Raw genomic sequence first — 21,421 nt, forward strand, 5'->3', positions numbered from 1 at the left:
AGCTGTGACAGTCTGTATGCAAAAAGACTTTTCATACATATATACTATCAGTACCAAAACAGTATATACAACATTTACAAATATTCAGAACAGGGACCTAATCCCTATTAAATAGTACAGTATCAGCAGTTAATACAAAACGGACGGAGGAAATAAAACACCCTTAAGCCATAGCTTGGCAGGCTCGGAACCTCGCAGTGAGGCACAGTGGTTGGCTCGACAAAAAGGGGAGTCTAACCCACACTCCTAGCTCTGGTCTGGTGCCTGAACACCTACATATATATATAAACAGTGAGCTAAAGCCCAGTGAATAACATAATGCGTAAAGAGGTTTAGAATGAATGTCCTTACAGTAATGAAAACAATTCATTGTTTCAGTATTTCAGTCAACCAGTCGAAACAGTCATATGTGGTACATCCATTAGCATAGCAGTACAGTAAACAGTAGGTATAAAAAGACCGAACAGTCAATGATGGCCATCATAACAGTGAATAGAAGTTCCAAGATAGGAACTGACAGAGATCTCTGTAACAGTAGCAGTAACAGTAGTTGCTAAGGATGCCACATTATAGTTCAGAATAGAGGACATACATTCATTCAGTTGACAGTAACAATTCAGAAAGCAGTTCAGTTAACAGTTAGAAAATATTCATCTTTGAACATATCTTTACAACATCGTTACTCACAGAGTTCTGGGCTATAAGCAGCTAGAACGCGCCTCCGAAGGCCAACCCTAAACAGTGATAGAACGAACACACACTAAGTTCACATTCGGGAATCAAAGACTTAATCCCTACATAGACTCGGTGTGGTTCCACATCTATATCCTCATTAAGATGCCTTAAACTAGGCCTAAGAAAGCCTAGGATGGGATGAGGATGCAAAGATGCACTTTAAAAGCATTTTTAGAATTTTCAAAAAAATAGGTTCCCGCTCGAGGGTAGGTTACCCCGCTCGAGCGTAAAGGCAAACAAAATACTCCGCTCGAGCGCGAGTTACTCCGCTCGAGCGGACTGTAAAACATGCCAAAAGTACTGGATATGTGAAAATCACGCTCGATAGGCGCTCGATAGCCGCTCGAGCGTGTGACACAAGACCTCGCTTGAGCGTGCAATCCCCTGCTCGAGTGTACTGTAAAACAATGCAAAGTGCTGGGAGCACGAATTTCACGCTCGAGCGCCAGTAACCCCGCTCGAGCGTGAGTTCAAAATCTGGACTTTCCAGATTTGAACCTCAAGCTCAAATTCAATTTCAAATGAATCAAATTCGATCCTCTTGGGCTAATTTTCTGCAAAACACTTGTAAATTCATAATATTACATGATTCAAGGCTCAATTTAAGAAATCAAAGCCCAAGGGTAGCTCAATTAAATCCAATTTCAAACAACATTTTAATGAACATAATTCAAACATGGCATGTATGAGTTTAAACCAATTCAAAGTTTCCAATACTTGCTCTAATGAGCCAGTTCTTTAAAAAACATGAGGAATTCATGAACTAGAACTATAATATGAACATGCATGTGGAATTCCATGAACAAACACCTCAAAACTCAAGAATGAAGGTATGCATGCAAGATATATGCTATAGTTCAACATCATAAGACCAAGTCTTGACTTTAAACTCCAATAGAGCCATGCAAAACCTAACTCAATTACATGAACAAGAAGGTGAAGACTCTATCTTAAGTCTTGAATTCCAAGAAGGAAGCTCAATTATGCAATGAATCCTTCAATCTCCTAATCCTCCAAGCCAAATCAAGATGACAACAGGTTCTCTCTCTCTCTCACTCTCCTCTCACTCGGCTAAAGCAAGGAAAATGGCTGATCAAAAGTGTGACTAAGTGTATACAAGCCTCAAAATGTCTAGGGTAGTGGCCCACTAAGTGGCATGTTGGTAATTAAGCCAACTATTGCAATTTATCATCATTTAATCTAGTTTAATCATACCAAATCACATTTTAATTAAATATGCCATAAAATCACATAAATTATGATTAACACATATCACTAATCAATTTCATATTCGGCCGCCGATAAGACCTTCGATTTACAGTTTAAAGCATAAAACATTAACAGATAATTCGACAGTCAAACAGATAGAAATGCATTCAACTAGCACATTCAATCAACCAGCTCAGTATTTCAGTCGGTTCAATTACTTATCATAATCAGTCTCAGTGGTTAATCGGTAAATACTGGTGAGGGTTGTTACACGTGCCCCCCTCCCCCCATTTTGAATTTTTTTTGTTTTTTGTTATTGTCATGTATAAAATGTATTCTTTTTTTTTCTTCTTAACATGTTCTTTAGCTAAGGGTTTATTGTATTGTTCACAACAAGTAGTTATTTGATACTTTGGAAAAACTATGTGGTATTGTTTATGTAGTAGTTTAAATTAATAGTATAGCAAAAAATATTACAGATTGGATATAATGAACTCATTATTTTCAAGTTGTTGACATACCACTTAGTGTGATTTGTGATTTTCTATGCTTTGAGTATCACGTAGGTAACGTCATATGGTACTTTAAGACTGTTTAATAATTTTCATTCAAAACACATCATTTATAAGCAATGTCATCTCTTTAATATTTTTCTATCAAATAAAAATTAAATAGATTTTATAATAATTTGTGCTATAAATGATGTGTTTTTATTTTTTAAAATTAGGTATTTTGATCAATAATTTTTTGTGCTAAAATTGCAAATTTACACCATCATCCCACATCGAGTTATTCTACACTATTATAGAATTTTGATTTGTTCTTATTAATAATGAATATGCAATTTTTTATGTTTAAATTTATCTCATAAAATTATTATTATCTTAATGTTGCTCATATTTTTTTTATAAAAAATTATAATTAATAAGTGTTCCCTCTAATTTAATTTCCTGACTCCGTCACTGACTTGGCAAATTATTTTTTGAAAATCCAATGAAAAGTAATACTGTTTTAACTAATCAATATCAAGTTAGAACACCGATATCAAGGGACTAGGGACCTGGGAGTATGCTCCTCACTAGGTCTCGGGTTCAAATCCCACCCCTAGGTAGTTACTAGAGGGTCACTGCGTCTTTGCTCAGTCAATTAGCTCAGGGCCCCCAAGATTAGTCGAGGTGCGACACTCCGAAAAGATGCTGGATCAAACACTCAATTATAAAAAGAAAAAAAAAAAGTTAGAACACCACACGACATTGCCCAACAAAAAGTAATTTCCCTGGCCAAAGATGCATGCACTGTGTAATTACCCTTATGTTATGTTTGGTACAGGGAACATCGCGATGGTCACGTGGACAATGATGTCATTTTCGTCTCCTTCTTGTTGCATTGGCTACCATAGTTAATTTTTTTGTGGTAAGACTTTTTGAATATGACTTTTTTAACCTCATTTAATTTTTTTTTTTGGGTTTTTTTTTTTAAAATTCAGAACTAATAAAGAGCTCTAATAGAACTTCCCTAAAAGCAGCTCTAGTGAGCTGGCAATGCACCCCAAAAAAATAAAAATAAATAAAAAGGGAAAAAGACAAAACCCAACAAGTAAAAAGATAAATTAATGCTATTTTAGAGCTCTTCTTTTAGAGATCTAAAACATTTTTCTTTTAAATTTTATGGAAAAAAAAATAATGATTATAATTTGGATGTAACATTTTATTTTATTAACTTATATAACTTATTTTTATCTTTTTATTGTTTTATTTATTTATTTTTTATTTTTTATTTATTTATTTTTTTTAAAAACCCAAAATATTTACCAAACGAGTACTGACACCAATTACTCCAATTCCTCACATTGACCCATTTCCCAAACATCTCAACTTCCAATCCAATTCCTCACAATTTCATGGATTTCTTCAAATGGATCACTTTGATTTCCACCCTCTACATCTTTCTCTCATCAACAACACCAGAAGAGTTAGAAGAAGTCCCAGTGAATTTTCTCAGTTTGGTCAAAAGTCCAGAGCTTGTTGATTGGATGGTGGGAATTAGGAGGAAAATACATGGGAACCCATGAGTTGGTTTTGAGGAATTTGAGACGAGTGAGCTTATCAGAGCTGAGCTTGACAAAATGGACATCCCTTATAAGCACCCCGTGGCTATCACCGGTGTTATTGGCTTCATCGGAACCGTAAAATTGCCATTTGTTGCCTTAAGAGCAGACATGGATGCTCTGGCCATGCAGGTCAGTCTAGTGTGTATATAAATAGAGGTGACTACATGTGTGAAATCTAAGAACTATGACAATTATTTGAATTTATGTGATTGGGGATTTGGCAAGTATTTGAAAAGGAAAAAGAAGAGGTAAGTGAAATATAAATAAAATATACTTATATTTTACTTAGTTTTATACATTTTTTTCCTTTTCTTTTTTAAATCCCTTCACAAATCCCCAACTAAATACAACATTAAAGCTGTTGGATTTGAGAACTGTGAGAATTATTTGAAGTAATTGGATTTGAGTGAATTGAAGTACTTTATGTTGTATTTGGTTGGAGGATTTGGAAAGAGATTTGGAAAGGGAAAAGGAAAATGTAGGTGAAATATGAATAAAATATACCTACATTTCACCTAATTTCATACACCTTTTTTATTTCCCTTTCCAAATCACTTCTCAAATCCCCAAACCAAACACAACGTTAAAAGAACCATGCTTTGAATATATATATATATATATTTAAAAAAGTAAAAAGCATGACAGTTTAGATCAACTCTGATATATACAAAGCCTACCATCAGTATTACCAAAAATGAATTACATTTTGAAATGCCAGTTTGGAAACATGACCCATTTTTGTTCCAAAACGATAAATTTGACGATTAAAAAAGATCCTAAACATTTGACAAAACATAAAAAAGGAGTGATAATGTGCATAGAAATATGTTGACATATGATAGGGAAAAAAATAACACTCAAATAGTACACATTAATGTGTGTTTGGGAGGAGAAAAATTGAGTAAACACCACCTTTAGTATAGTGCACAAAGTGGTTGCTCCGAAACTTGAACCCATAACCTCAAGGTTATTAGGCCAAAGTTTTACCATTGAAACATATGATTAATTTAGAAAAAACAAAATCTAAATTTTATTAGATGTCTAATTGTTAAAAAAAATTCTCTAGACTATAAGTACTTTAAATTCTTATAGTGTAAATTATATAAGTCTACTCTTTCATACCACAGTTTAAAACATGTGGCTTATCACATCCAGCTAACATAGTTTACAATCAAGTTGGTAGAGAATGCCCACACAAGAGCAGTTATGTCATACAAAATTACTTTTAATTTTTTTCTTAAAAATCTCTCTAATTACTTCAATTGTAGATTTCAAAGCACACATATCATGAATGTACAACCACGTGTATATATATATGCATATTGGTTTACATGCATATTTGCTAATTTGTAATTGTTTGTATTAGGTAAATGCTTTTGGGGATTGAGTTAATTTTACTTTCGTGCCCTAAACCATCGTCATTTTTCTATATCATCATTGAACTACTCCATCAATCTCATCTATTTAGTATTAGAGTTTCTAATTTCAGTTAATGTGGTCCAAGAAGAGATAATTGTCCTGTAAAACTAAGCATAACGCAGCGGAAAAATATTATCAGATCATACCTTAGGTGATAGAACCTGAAGCGAAGAATCTCGTGGGTAAATCATGTGCTTCAAGAATGCGAACAACGAACCCAGCAGTGGAGTGATACTATAATATGAGTATCACCCACACAAGTCACAGTGCAAAGGCTGGATCGTTCTCATATGGGAGAGAGTTAGAGAGAAAGTCTGGAAAAAAAAGGTTATGGGTAAAAAACCATATAACGTATATGATATCAATATATAACTTAACCATATAATCTGATATATAACCATATATATCAATCTATCCATATCAGTTGATATGATAGATATAGATATCATGAGTGGTTATCCAAATAAGTTTTGATTTCAAATTCAAACTTACTTGGATAAGATTCAAAGGGTTCAAAAGGGTCATGCCACATGGGCGCCCAATTTCTAACATCTCCTACTCACACATGAGTTGGCATGACACTGCCACATCTCTATCTCAATCTCCCAAAAAATGAACAATCTCATACTAGCCAATGCACCGTGCGACCGCTGAGAGACACCTGCATGTGGGAGCTCTATACTAGAAACTCAAAATGAGCCAGCATAGAGACATCAACCCAAAAAGAATAGAAATAGTGTCTCATATACCCCAGACCCATCTAATTACACCGGTCCAAAAAAAAAAACATCTCTAATCCCTCAAAAGAGCATGTTTGACCCTTTCAATTCTTGCAATATATTCACACTCAATCCGCTCTCATACAGAGCGATGTGAGTTGCCGGCAATGAATATACAACAGTGGTGTAATACTAGATGATTTTCCCTTTGCCCTCATGTCATTTAGTTTAGGATTAACCGCTTTCCAGTGATATCCCTAGAGGCTGAATCATACATGACCGCAGGCAACATACTAAAGTAGCAGAACATCAACCCCTTACCTTATGACATAGTCAAAAGTCACAAAAGGGTACAAAAATGAAAGTCATATCAATAATGACACGTAAGACTCACACGGTGAGGAAATAGGGATCCATTCTCTCACCTCATTACTCGGTCGCCAAGCACATGTAGTATAAATACATGTTACGGTGGAGTCACTCTTCCAAAAGAGTGACGTCATACTCGATACACCATACATATCTTAGTCTAGTCGCTTTCTAGCGCCTAACCCGAATTCTCTATTTGCTCGCCTTCCAGGCGCCAAATGAGATCTCGTATCTGGCTAATCATAATAGGCACAACATGGAAAGTGGGTACTAATATCCATGTTTGGTTCTTAACACGACCTCATCTTGGTTGTAACCAAGGCGACATGCATAGTGGATAATTTAAACCTTTCTTGGTTCTAAATAAAAAATAAACCACTAGTCTCATCCTTGCTCGCTCCCAAGCACCAAGGGCGATTGCTCGTGTGAGTGAGCCAATCTTGCCTGCTGACATCATCATCTGCTAATCATTATGACACAAACCATAATAGTGTCAACATCTCATCATCTCATAACAAATAAGTGATCGATTTTTTCTTAAAAAACAATATGACCACAGCTTGCGCAATTCTAGATTCCAAACATAAGCCTTATTAGCACCTCTTGCGATAAGTATATACAACGGAATCCACCATGTGCGCCTCATATGAAGAGATTCAAGATCACTACCTCTTGCGCAATAACCTCTCTAAAGATATTTTGGTGACCAATTTGTGTTCATTCTGGATGTGCCCAACTAGCGCAGATGCGCCCAACTAGCGCATTGAATCTTACAAGGAGCAAATTAATATGCTACTAGTAAAGCATTTTATCCACAATCTAATGAGCATGGTCAATGTCTAAACAACTCAGTTGACCATTTACCAAAGATAACACTTATCATGTCGAATACGCCCACATAGTATACTTTAGGCTCCCATAACAAAAAAGATCAAGGAATATAGGTCATCTGTTTCTCCCAAAGACAATCTAAGGATTCACTCAATAGCTAAGGCTCTGGCTTTTACCGATAGGTAAGTCAATGAGTTTGCAATTTTGCATCTAGAATCATTCTAGGATATTCCTTATGTAAGTCATCGAAGACAAACCGAGAATTTTCCCAAAACAATCCCTAAGGATCGTACATCCGAGCATATAAATTACATCACCCATGTCCATCATATCTAAAATAGAGGACTGCCCACCCTAGGTGGCGACAACCTTATAAATTCCTGGCTCATAATGACTAAGTAAGGAAAAAGTTTTTTTTGGACCACTGATCATGCCTCAGTGGTCTTCATCGATCATCGTCGGCCTATCATGGCTTGACGATATCTAAGAACCACTATTTGGATAACTGTTTTAGGCTGTAAAAGATTTATTGGAACTAGCAACCTTTTTGCGCTCCCAACTTTTCACCATAAAAGTAGAAGGTAAATCCCTATGGATCTACTTATCCAATTCTCTAACGAGGAGTTGGGTCACAATGTCCACAAATCAATGTTCCGAACTTATATCAATCATAGCCTAAGTCGAAATAACCTCACTCCCCAGGAGGAAGTCTTCTCATGGTCTACACTTTTCTCAACGGTGTGACTTTTTGGAATCTAGCGAGCCTTATGTCTCAACAATGACTATCCAAATTGCGCATAACCTCATAAAAGTTTCGCGTCATAATAGAAAGTCAACCAAATTATAGAAATTGTTAATCCTCAAATACTTTGTCTTAAACTGCGCAACATTGATCCACTTTCTAAAAACAGGGGACTAGAGCCTTTGGCATAATCCTAGGCTCTTTATCATCTTGCGGAGCAATCATGAATGTCGCCTTCTCAATCATCCAGTGATGACGTGAAAAATTTTCACATTCGCTACCACGTAACTAAGAATTTAGAGTATTCTTCTCTAATGGATAATCCATTAGTAGGCACATGGCTCCCATTGTCCCTAGGATATTGGAAATTTCTTTCCATTCTCAACTAGGCTACATAGAGCGCTATGCTTAGAATTCTCTATCTTATAGAGTTCCAAAAACTCTATTCACGTCACCTTTACTAAGAAAACTTTATATGACTTAGTTACACTCCCACAAAGCTGCTTATCTATATGCACATGACCCGGAGGGTTTACATGACAGCATACAATAATGCGCCACGTGACCCTATGTGTTTACAAGACAACATACAATAATGTACCATAGAACTCTAGGTCTTAACTTCGTAACCTTATGAGAAGTAAAAATAAAGATAAACTACTTAATGGTTACAGATAGCCCATAGATGGCTCTCCACTAACCCATTACTTAAATGGAGTGTAAAATCTGATATGGAGGGCATTTAGTTAGGGATATATGCAACAAACTAAAGTGCAATTCCCAATTGGGAAACATTTTACGCCATCATCCACCTAACATTAACAATACTTAATTCCTTATCTCTACTACACCATTGTGTTGTTGAGTATTAGGAATAATCAATTTTCTAAGCATCCATTTCTCTTCACAAAGTTTTCTAAAATAACTCAAATAGATACTCGCCACCTTGGTCAAAACTAAAAGCACGAAAGCTGTTATCTAATTGATCTCAACCTCATATGTGCAATGTCAAAAATCATCTAAAAACTTTTGACTTATGGGAGATCAAATACTCTTGACTCAGATGCGTATCGTAATCTATAATTGTGTTGAAATTGAGGCTTAGCTATCATACCCTTACACATATCTAGTCACAAATATCATAGTGGACTAAATGCGCCAATACAAATGACCTTCTACGGCTTTCCTACTTACTTGTGCGCAACCATTGCGAACAAAGTTACATATCATATGAGAGCAGGATGTCACAAGCGAGTGGGCTCAAGAGGGCCTACTCAAAACATTCATGCATCTTCTCATTAAAGTGATTAAGTATAATAAACCACCGGTTCATGACCAATGTCATAAACTAATTCCAATCATCCTAATGTGTGAGTTCTTGAAGACAAGTTTTAAAGGATTAGGCCCAACTAGGTAATGACTCACGACTAATTCATATTCACTAGATCATAAAAGGATGTCATGGAGATATCAAGTGCGCCTAAGCCGCAAATTTAACTAATAAGTGCTAATCCCCTGCACCTTCAAGTCAATTTTATTCTCCATACACTTTAATGCATCTAGTTGAAAGATGACGATACTCCTCTTGCCATATCTATTTCTTGCTTCATAGTTACTTGTACTTAATTCTACTATCCACAAGAAGGAGAGAATAAGCTATCAACTATGACAGCTCCTGAAGTAACTTAAGTGCAAATTAGGCTAAAGAGTCTAATTCAACACAATGCTCTCACAAGCGATGCGTCAAATTCTTAGAGTCATAACAACCTTGTCGGCCTTGACCTTTTCATTACTATGCTGCAACGTTTGCGCTTAGTAGTAAACGTTATTCAAAAAATGTTAGCCTAGCTAAGGAATCATACAAAGAAACACCTCCTCATGTCTCACACATAACTGTGGAAACAGTAAGTGTCCAAACTTGGACAAGTTAGCAATGCTAATAGATTTTCCAGCCACTTGGCGCTAATCTTTTCACTTAGTGTTAATAGATTTTGCTGTTACTAAGCGCTAATGTTTTAACTTCAAGTGATGCTTCAATGCACACTATTATAATCAATGCTAATAGATTTTCCAGCCACTTGGCGCTAATCTTTTCACTTAGTGTTAATAGATTTTGCTGCTACTAAGTGCTAATCTTTTAACTTCAAGTGATACTTCAATGCACACTATTATAGTGCATGAAATTTTGCTCCATCCACTCCCAACAGTTGGATAAAGAGCAAAACACCGCTCATACTGGCTACTCATCTTACACTTAATGACTAATTCATTTAAGCCCGCATTTCTTGGATGACGTGACTCTTGAATGTTACTTCATCCAATGATGCAACATCATTACAAGTCAAATTACAAAGTCAATCCGCACAGCTCAATAGTCAAGATCATATACAGAATCTATTGAGGGCTTACAAATTTCATAACTCCAAAACTCGCCAATCGAAACTACGTAGTGTGCCGCTAACCATAGTGCACAAATCAAATTTTGTTGTGCCAAACAAGGCAACAAAACCAGGGCGACTTTGAGTCATGTTTCCTTACTTTGGCTCAATTAAGGTCTGACCTAAAGTCTCCAAGACTTTTGCTCATCTAAAGAATATGATTACATTATTCATATTTGAGCATCTCTACTAAGTCTAGGTCAACCAAATTAACTTCCATAAGCTAAGTCAATTTAGAGAGAAATTCGTATTGGGATTAATTTTGATTAGCATTACATAATTTTGCCGCAAAAATCTAAATTAAATAGTGACAAAATTACACAAGCCGCAAGATCGAAAATCCGCTATGCTCGTAATCATCTCTTGCGCCACAAGTGACAATTATCCAAAATTTAATTTAATTTATGCGCAAAATATTGGTTTTCAGGAGTAAATCTACAAAGATTTCTCTCAACTAAACAACCTCCCACTGACTATGGCATGACTAAAAGCATGATAAAATATTCTAATTCCATACAATAGCATCATAATGTAGATTCACAATCAACTCATGCTATGTTACAATTAATAATGGAATTTAAACAAATAAAAACTAAGCATGCTTCTCTAATCACAACATATTACAAACCCAAAAAAAATAATATGCTGTATTTAATATTCAAATTATGCCATAACAGAATGTACATCATTCTGAAATTTTCTGAAATTTTAAATAACTAATAAACACACATAAAATTGGAAATAAATATTCCAAAATTTGGTAAAATGCAACAACCATACCAGTAAATATTAAACCATTACAGTGGTCTATAATAAAAATTTCAGCTCCAGAAACTTAATCATGCAACACCAGAAGCATTTTAAAGCATAAATAATGAATTATTATTTCAGGAAAAATATTTTTTATTTTCATAAAATTTCTAAAATTTTACAGAAGATAGAAAATTTAATTCTGAGTCCAACAATCCCAACCACGCTTAAAACAAAGTTATACCGAATTACTTATGACCATTTAACGCAATTCTGGATTTTTAAAAAACAAACAGACCTTTATCCCCAGTCGTCAAACCAGCCAAGCCGGTGTGGAAAACGGCGCTGCTCGGCTCGGTGCACGGCTTGCGCATGGCAGCGCATGTAACGCAGTTCGAAGTGGCGCGGCTAACGCGCGCGTGGAAGGGCGCAAGTCGTGCGTGTGGACGACGCAACAGCTCGTGGCAAAGCGAGCCTGGCACGTGGGAGCGCGTGACAGCGCGTGCCCGCTGCTGATGGCGTCATCTTGCGCGTGCGGCCCACGCATCGCCTTCCAGGGTGTTTTCTGGTCCAATTTCGGTATTGCCAGAGTCCATTTTTCAAAATAAAAACATTATGGTCTCAAAAATGACATTTAATGAACATAAAAAAGAGGTGTATCACACTCTCAATCTAATGAGAGTTGAAGTGCAAAAACCCTGCACTTCATCTTCCTCCTTCATTAATTTTCATGCATTTAATGTGTATATATTTATATAAAAATTATATACATGATTTAAAAAATAAACACGAAAATACCCATATATGCTCTCATACCAATGTAAAACTAAGCATAACGCAGCGGAAAAATATTATCAGATCATACCTTAGGTGATAGAACCTGAAACGAAGAATCTCATGGGTAAATCACGTGCTTTAAGAATGCGAACAACGAACCCAGCAGTGGAGTGATACTACAATATGAGTATCACCCACACAAATCACAATACAGAGGCTGGATTGTTCTCATATGAGAGAGAGTTAGAGAGAGAGTCTGGGAAAAAAAGGTTATAGCTAAAAAACCACATAATGTATATGACATTAATATATAACTTAACCATATAATCTGATATATAACCATATATATCAATCTATCCATATCAGTTGATATGATAGATATAGATATCATGAGTGGTTATCCAAATAAGTTTTGAATTCAAATTCAAACTTACTTGGATAAGGTTCAAAGGGTTCAAAGGGTCATGCTACATGGGCGCCCAATTTCTAACATGTCCAAATTCGTAAGCATTAAAGTCTAATTTGATAGACAAAATAGTCATTTTGAAATTTGAATAACTTAAATCACACAATGAAACACTTATTTTTTTATTCACTATTTGAGATGAGGGGTAGAGGAAAAAAAAAAGGGTGTATGGTTGTAGGGTGTAAGTTGTATAATGCAGTGTGAGTAAGAAGTTGAGTGTTTGGCCATATAATTTAGATTTTCCAAATTGTAAAATTACCATTTTACGTAGTAGTAAGTTAGGTTTACTCACAAATTTGGACATGATATCTTCAATTGGACTATTTAAAAAAAAAAAAAAAAAGGGACTAAATATATGAAATCAATAGTTTAAGGTTGAATTTTTTTTTTTAAAAATGACGATAGTTTAGGGGCCAAAAGTAAAATTAACTCTTTGGGCATCATGTGAAGGCAATTCATTCTCTTTTGATTTGAGTATATAGAATGATGATTAAATTTTGCAATGGTGTTGTTCAATGTCAAAACCTAGCAATTAACGCTAATTCTTATGTGAATCTTGTTTAAATACTATGTTGAAATTAAATTGTACCGAAAAGAAAAAAAGGTCTGTTGAAATTTAAAAATAAAAAATAAAATAAAGAGTTTTGATGATTGTAGGAGAGTGTAAAATGGGAGCACAATAATAAAATTCCAGGAAAGATGCATGGTTGTGGCCATGATGCCCACGTCGCGATGCTTCTTGGTGTAGCAAAATTGCTTCAAGAGCATCGTCATGATTTACAAGTTCAATTATCTCTTTTCTGAATTTTTAGTAACTTGATTATGAATTTCTAAATCCCTTTTATATATTGAAAAGCTTGTTATAGCATAATTTTTCATCACTGTATGATTTTCAACAATTTTATCACTGTTCCACCTTGCTCAGGCACTTGTGAACATCCTTTGGAAATGGATATATTGAATACTAGCTGTTTGTGCGCACTCACAATAGTGTGCTAGAAATTTTCATGTGGCTTGAGAAGTTACAAATTGAATTGGCAATTACAGAAAGATCTATACTTGAATTGTTAGTTACAAAAGGTAATCTGGGAATAAAAAATTTGTGACAAAAAAGTGTCAATACTAACACCTTTTATGTATATAACAGAATAGATGTGCATACAAATTGGTTGAAGAGGCCAGTGATTCTCTATCCCTAAATCTTTATGTCCATTTGTCTCGATGCACTCTTAACCGCATGATGCAATGAGAATCTCGAGACATGATCATACAAATAAAAATGAATTGGGACAGAGGGATAAAGGAATTTAGGGATAAAGGATCCTGTAGTGGTTGAACGAAACAAAATAAAATCTACAATCAACAAAATGAGAAAGATAATAAATTTATATCTGTAGTTGTGTATATGTTTGGATACTTCTCCCATTTGTTTTCAATGTTCCTAATAGGGCTTGTATGTGATAAATTTGAGTATGCGGAGATGTTCATTGTCAATAAGTTGTGCCTCACCATCTTGTAACGCAGGTGTGGCATTTTGTTTCATAAAACAACTTTTTTTGGGCACGATCCTCTGTTCCTAAAAAGGTTTGTCCTTATATCTTATCACTCACAACTACACGAAATAATTTTTTTAAATTAAAAATCATACAACATAGCCATGAATGCATGGAACAAGGGAATATACACTTTTTTTAGGACAAGAGATCCCATGTCCACCTTTTCACATTAAAAGCTCGATTATAATTTTTTTTCCTCTCAAAGAGTCATAATTATTGATGCTTACGTCGCAGTATTAATAATGTTGTTGTATCTATGAATTGGTATATGTTAGGTTTTTATTCTTGGCAATCACGTTTGAGAAAACTCCTTTCAGTTTTACTTGTTTTTGCACTTTTTATCTTAATGAGGCTATGAGTTTTTAGATGCGAATCAAACCTGAATTGTGCCTTGCAGAGAAGTTTGTTATGTTAATTCTTTCAAGATTGCCACTTCGCTGACTATGACGGGGATCGAGCTGCCCAATCAGCTTGTGAGGGTCCAAAGGGCAGTGCCCCTTGGTGAGTTTGAGACAGCGCCCAGGCGAGGTCGAGGGGCAGCGCCCCCGAAGCAAAATGCAAAAATGCATTCAAAGTTTCCTGTTCGCTCGAGCGTCCATTTCCCCGCTAGAGCGAAGAATGCTTGGTTCCAAAAGTTTGACCTGTCTACAAATATGCTGTGAGGCGTGTTTTTAAGCTCGAGCGTCCATTTCCCTGCTCGAGCGTACATCCTGGTTTGAAACACGCGATATAGAGTCCTCGCTCGAGCATCCATTCCCACGCTCGAGCGAACCTCACGATTTCAGATTCTATAAATTGACAAGTTGCTCCAAATCTAGGGTTACGCTTCCAGATCTTTTTTGAGGGTTTTAGGGTTTATATGTGGGGCTATTTTGCTAGTTTTCTTTGATGTTTGATTGAGTATTCAACTCATGGTTTAAAAAGTATACATCAAAGGATTGTTTGTTTATTCTATACAAAAGAGAAAGTTATTCTTTTGTGGATTCTGGAGAATTCGAGCCTGAAGTTTTGGTGGATTCTGGAGTGGTTCATCGTCGTGATTCGACATCAACGTTGGGCAAGACAATTTCGAGATGAAGACGGGGCTGGAAGAGGCATATAAGGGTTGGTTCAATTTGGGCGTGGATTCGTAAGGTAATTGAGAGTATACCTATGCAATTCCTTTGTCTTTTTAGTGGATTATTTTGTGGATTTTGGCCGTGGTTTTTTTTATCACAATTGGAGGTGCTCCAATTGTGATTTTTCCACATAAAATCGTTGTGTCGATTTGTCTTGATTGTTTGATTGGGATTGTTATTTATTGTTTAAAATTGATGCATAATCACAAATCAACATCTAGGGGATTTCTAGATTTTTCAGTATATACATAATCACAAGAAAATTTGTACAACTTACATTTTTGGGGGTGAATAGGGAACTATGATTCTAGTTTTTCGACTAGCAGATGAAGGAGGCGGGGGAGCAAAGATAATGTTAGAAGCCAGGATATTAGAGAATGTTGATGCCATCTTTGGGCTGCATGTCTCATCTAGATTTCCTATTGGTAAAGTTGCGGGGCAGGAATGGTCCTATCTTGGCCAGGAGCAGTTTCTTTAAGGTTGTGATAAGTGGGAAAAAGGGACATGCTGCCATTTGCCAATATACAATCGACCCAATCTTAGCAACTGCCAATATAATTGTTAGTTTGCAACATCTCGTTTCACGTGAAGCTGATCCTTTGGATTCACAGGTCTCTCTCTCTCTCTCTCTCTCTCTTTGTGTTTGTGCATGCCCATGTGCGTGTGTGATCCCAACCCCTAAGAAGGTTTTCTTATGCATTGAAACAGTTGAATCAAAACAAATCAAGTGTCAAAATGCCCAAAACCCTTCTTCCTTAAAAGGTGCAAAGTATTCAAAATTTTCACTTTTCTGAATCATAGTTATCATGGTCAAAATATTTCTAAAAATTATATGTAGAGAATAGAATTGCATGTGCTTTTGTTTTCTACATTTTCATTTTCATGTTTTCAAAAACAGGACCAATGAAATGTTCATAAACTCTCACTATTTTTATACCATTTTCATTTCTTGTGCATAAATAGTATTTTGAAATTTCGAAAACAACTTTTTTGGTATTTCCTTTTCAAAAACAATTTGCCTAACTAGTTTTATATCTTTTTCACTAGTTGACGTGTGAGGGCCCTGACTTTTTTTTTTGTAAACCTTATTAGGTCCCTAAATTTTGAATTATTATAATAAAGCCCTTAGTTCGTTAATTAATCGCAAATTAACCCTTAGGACTGAAAACGCATCACGGGCGAATCCATACAAACCCTAATCGATCCTGGAAGCTTAGAAATCACTTCTAACACTCTAATATTAATTACTTAACTCTCAAATTTTAGATTAATCGCTCTAAACCTTAACTTTCAATTTTTACAGTCATCGTTCGGTTATATATATATCACATGTCCATCAATTCACCATCACATGGCTAGCCATCATACCCCCTAGACTATAATCATTGTACTTTAAAATCTCTTGAAATCTTGGAGCAATAATAACTGTGGTACCTATAAAGATTTGCTATATATATGTGTGTACCTTTAACTAGAAGATATTTACATTAGTCCTAGACCTAACTAGATCATAATTAAATACATCATTAAGGTTCTAATCCTCCTCATTTCATTACATTTAATGTGAAGCCCCTAAAATATGTATTTACTTTTAAGACCCTAATGATGAATTATTTTCTTAAAGCCCCTCGTTTACTTGAATAAATCTTGATTGTTAGCATTACTATTTTTTTTTTATTTTTATCGAAACAGGAATTACCCTAGCCGGAATGAATTCCCTAACCTAATTTAATTCTACCTAAGTTACAAGAATTTAACCCCAAGCCCTCATTCTTTAATTAAATCCAAAACTTATCCCAAAACTAGTACTTGTACCTTGTACCTTGAAGTACCATCAATCATGTAATATATATATATATATATATATATGTGTGTGTGTGTACATCTTGAAGAGTGTATCCTAGGACATAAAATAATAAAGAATTTGCCCTCCACACTTCCCTATGGCTGCCCTTCCTTGGAGAATGTGAGAAATCAAATTCCAAGAAACACCATCATGAGATTCTAGGAAAATATACAACCTAGTGACCTACCTAGGATACAAAATCCAAGAATTAGTTTTATTACAACTAGATGTGGCCTAAACCAATGGAACACACCTCCTAAGTCCCTTCCATTCCTTTAGAATCTAAGCAAAATCCTAACTTTCCATCCAATTCCAACTAAAGGGCTTTTATGTCCTTTTACCCCCAATTTGCCTATATATACCACACCCTCCCTAGCTTGCAAACATACACACAACACACTCACTCACACACATTTTGGTTAGAGAGAGAGAGGAGAGCAAGGGAGAGAAATCTAGAGGAGAAGAAGGAGGAAGAAAAGAGAGTTTCTTGTGCAAAGCTTGGAGGGTAAGCCACCAACACAACCCTCTCTTCATTTCCTTTTCTAATGCATGTTTTTAGAGATTCTAGATAAAGTTTCAGATCTGTTATTATCATGTTCTTATGTAAAAAAATACCAAGATTTGAGTATTGTTTCCATCTCTCTTGTATTTTCCTCATTTTGGTACAAACCATCTTCTTTTTGTACAAATCTCTCAACTTTTCAAGGGTACTCTTTCAAACAAATTTTCTGAGTTAAACATGTGATAGTTAGCATACTTTCTTCACAAAAGAAATAAAACTTTCCCATGGTGGAACCCCCTTTTTTATAAATTTCCTTGTTTTGGGCATTCCACCTTAAAACCTGTTTTTTTCAGTCAACTTTCAAAAATTCTAGAAAAATGTAAAAAAATATTCTGAACCTCTATTTTATGTCAAAACCTTCCTTAAGGAGTTAGCTTTCAATTAAAATTGGTTTCATCAAAAAAAATTGAGTGGTTTGCAAGAAAAACAAGTTTTCGTAACAGTCGACAGATCTGGGCAGATTCTGGGCAGATTCTGGAACAGTGCTGGATTATTTCCTAAATAACTTAAAATCGGGAAAAGCAATCCCATTTCTGAAAAATGTTCTAGGAACTAGATCAAGTTCTCTACGAACCATAGGAAAACCGAGTCCGGTGGATGGACCTAAGTAGTCCTTCCCTATTAACCTTCATGTGATGTTAAATCTGGAAATTTGTTACGTTTGGATGTTTTATACCCTTGTATTCATGAAAATGTTTAATGGCTTATCATCATATCTTGGCATAATGTTGTATGGGTATGTTATGTTATTTATTTTCTTATCTTGAGGAGGCATGCTTATGTGAATTTTATTTTATCGTTTAGTTGAACTAACCTTGACTAAAAACACCTAATTCAACGGGAAACCTAATTGGGTGGGTATTGGGTTTTCGAACACTTGAGTAATGAAAAGATGAGTAAATGTGATATATGGATTGTTGGGATGCATTCCCTATTCGAAAGTTAAAGTCTTGTGCGAGTGGTTTTCGGAATCCTTGAACGGAGCGGTTGTATTCGGACCCTAGGTAGCTTGGTGTAAGGAGGGATTTGGGCAAGGCCCTATTTTTACCGTCTCTTTTGAGGCCCTGCGGTTGGCACTACGCAGTATATAACTGTTGGTAGGCATCCGAGGTTAGTTCTGCAACAAAGCAGTAAAATAGGGGGCATACCGAATAATCCGCGTCCGATTCTTGTGATTGGGAGGACGAAATCTCTGGGGGATTTCTAGTTTACTAACATCTGACCTAACTCTTTACTTATTTATTTGAATATCATGCTTTACTACTTGATATTATAATTGTGATTGTGTATTGGACTAGGAAAAAGGGACGGGTTGTGTGTGTGTGTTTACTGGGCATTCAAAGCTCACGGCGTATCATGCTAGGTGACGAAGCAGAATTTATAGCTGGAGACGATGAGCCCGAAACCTTCGAAGACTTTTGGCTATCTTAGGAAAGCTAGAAATTTCCTTTTGTTATTTTGTAAGAACTCATATGAAGTTTTAAAGCTTCTTTTGGGATGTAATGTAATAGAACAAGCTTTTGAAATTAAGGATATTCGTGGTTGTTATGCACTTATACTTTAATATTTACATGTATGAACCTTATCGTTGCTTATGAGACCTTGTGTCAATGCCTTTTAAGATCTGTCAAAAGGGTAGTGCGCTGCCTAAGAAAGCTGGACTTAGAAGGGAGGCTAATCTGACTCCTCCGGTGATTTGGGATCTTACTGGTTATTGACCATAGGACTCATTAGTGACTCTCCCTTGACTGCAACCAATGGTGTAGTTTCGGGGCGTCACATGACGAACCTATATCTATTTCACTCATTGAAGAATATTTGTAATTTCTTATCTACTTTTTCATCTCTCTCATTATGGTAAAGATTCCATGTTTAGTTTTTTTCTTTAGATATGAAATAATGAAATCTTTTACTTTCTATACTGCATCCCAGCTTCCCTTAAAAAATTACAAAACCAAAACCAAAACCAAATTTTGTATTCCCTCGCACGTGTGCACAAAAAAAGAAAAGAAAAGAAGAAGTATTCTGTGCACAAATTACATATCTTTTATCTTTTTTCAACCATCACATGTGTGCTTATTCATCTTGCAGGTAGTGACAGTGGCAAAATTCCAAGGAGGTAGTGCATTCGTATTCAATGTAATTCCCAATTCAGTTACAATTAGTGGAACATTTAGGGCATTTTCGAAAGAAAGTTTTAGGGCATTTTTGAAAGAAAGTTTGGTGCAACTTAAACAACGAATTGAGGAGGTACAGTTGTTAAAACCGCTAACTTACATGCACTTTATTTTTCGTAGTTAGAAGATTGAGTAAGAATCATAGCATTACCTTCACCATGATACGGTCGTCCAGAAATCCATCTTATTTATTATGTATCAGAAAAAAAAACTACCCTACCCCCCTAAGCTAATGAGCAAGGAATGAGGAGTGGAGATTTCACACAAGTGAAGGACCTGTAAGGCCTGGTCCACACGCCATAAGGGAAGGGGAGATCAGGGGAGCCTTAGCTTTTAGAATCGAATTCTAAACTGGTTTGGCACTCAGGGATGCTTTTGATCAATATAGAATAGGAAAAATCAGCCCAGAATAAAAACCACCAAGATAATCATTGAGAAATTAAAATCGTGATTGGTTATTCATTTTGTTTGTTTTTTATTTTATTTTCTATTTTATATTTTCGATATGGCATCTTATTATAGATAAATGCAAATGACAGGTCATCACGAGACAAACGGCCGTGCAGAGGTGCAACATAACTGTCAACTTCGATGACAAGCCCCTTTACCCCTCAACCGTAAACAACAAAGAGTTGCATCGGTACTTTGGAAATGTTGCAAGGGATATGCTGGGCGAGAAAAACGTTTTAGAGATGCAACCATTGATAGGCGCATAGGGCGAAGTTTTTTGCAGAGGCGGTCCCGGGATACTTCTACAGGGTTGAAATGCAAAATAAGACTCAGGGTCAGCTTGAACCGAGGCACTCTCTGTACTTCACTGTAAATGAAGATGTACTTCTATATGGTGTTGCATTTCATGCATTGTTGGCTACAAGATACCGCCTTGAATATCAACAACCCAAATCTACATCATCTAAGGGAAGTTCTCATGATGAATTGTAAGGTAATTTGATTCTCAAATTGTACGTATACATAGATTTGAGACCAGAAATCACCCTGGTAGAGGGGTTAGATTTTTATTAGTCATTTTGGCAAGTCATATCTGTTTTGTATTGTTATATACATTCAGATTCTGAAGTTTTTAGTTTTTGGTGTCAATTTTTTACACCATCAATTTTTGCCTAACTTGAAGTAGTGAAACATACAACCTTTATGTTTTAACAAGGTAGGAAGAAAACAGCACCTTAGTTTGATAAAATAGAATGCTTCATCCTCATTTTAATTATGAAGGGAAAGCATGGAGGTCAATACAAGTGGCTACTCTCTCTCTCTCTCTCTCTCATTACATCAGAGGTTGTAATATGGGTTTGTTGCTAGTGAGCTATAAGGATTCCTTTTTGCTGGAGAAAACGGATATAAGGGGGCAACCAACATATATGAACCCTCTTTGGGCACGGCCATAAAAGTCCTTACTCACTGGAGAACTGGATAAAAAGACTCTAGACGGACTTAACAATACAAGGGAGCTACAGGCACTCTTTCAAGATGGGCTTTACCTATAGCCTAAACTCAGCCCTGTCTATAACATAGGTGCAATCTCTGTTTCTCCTCCTCACTCTTCATCTCATTCAAGAATTTGTATTATTATTGTTGTTAT

General features: G+C 35.7%; 1 pseudogene; it reads left to right on the plus strand.

The window, feature by feature from the left end:
- Positions 1-3,844: 3,844 nt before the first annotated feature.
- Positions 3,845-20,766, plus strand: LOC114308678 (IAA-amino acid hydrolase ILR1-like 4; annotated as a pseudogene).
- The last annotated feature ends 655 nt before the right edge of the window (positions 20,767-21,421 follow it).

This window comes from Camellia sinensis, chromosome 13 (genome assembly GCF_055761805.1).
Source record: "Camellia sinensis isolate YWXY chromosome 13, ASM5576180v1, whole genome shotgun sequence".
In the NCBI taxonomy this organism is placed as follows: domain Eukaryota; kingdom Viridiplantae; phylum Streptophyta; class Magnoliopsida; order Ericales; family Theaceae; genus Camellia; species Camellia sinensis.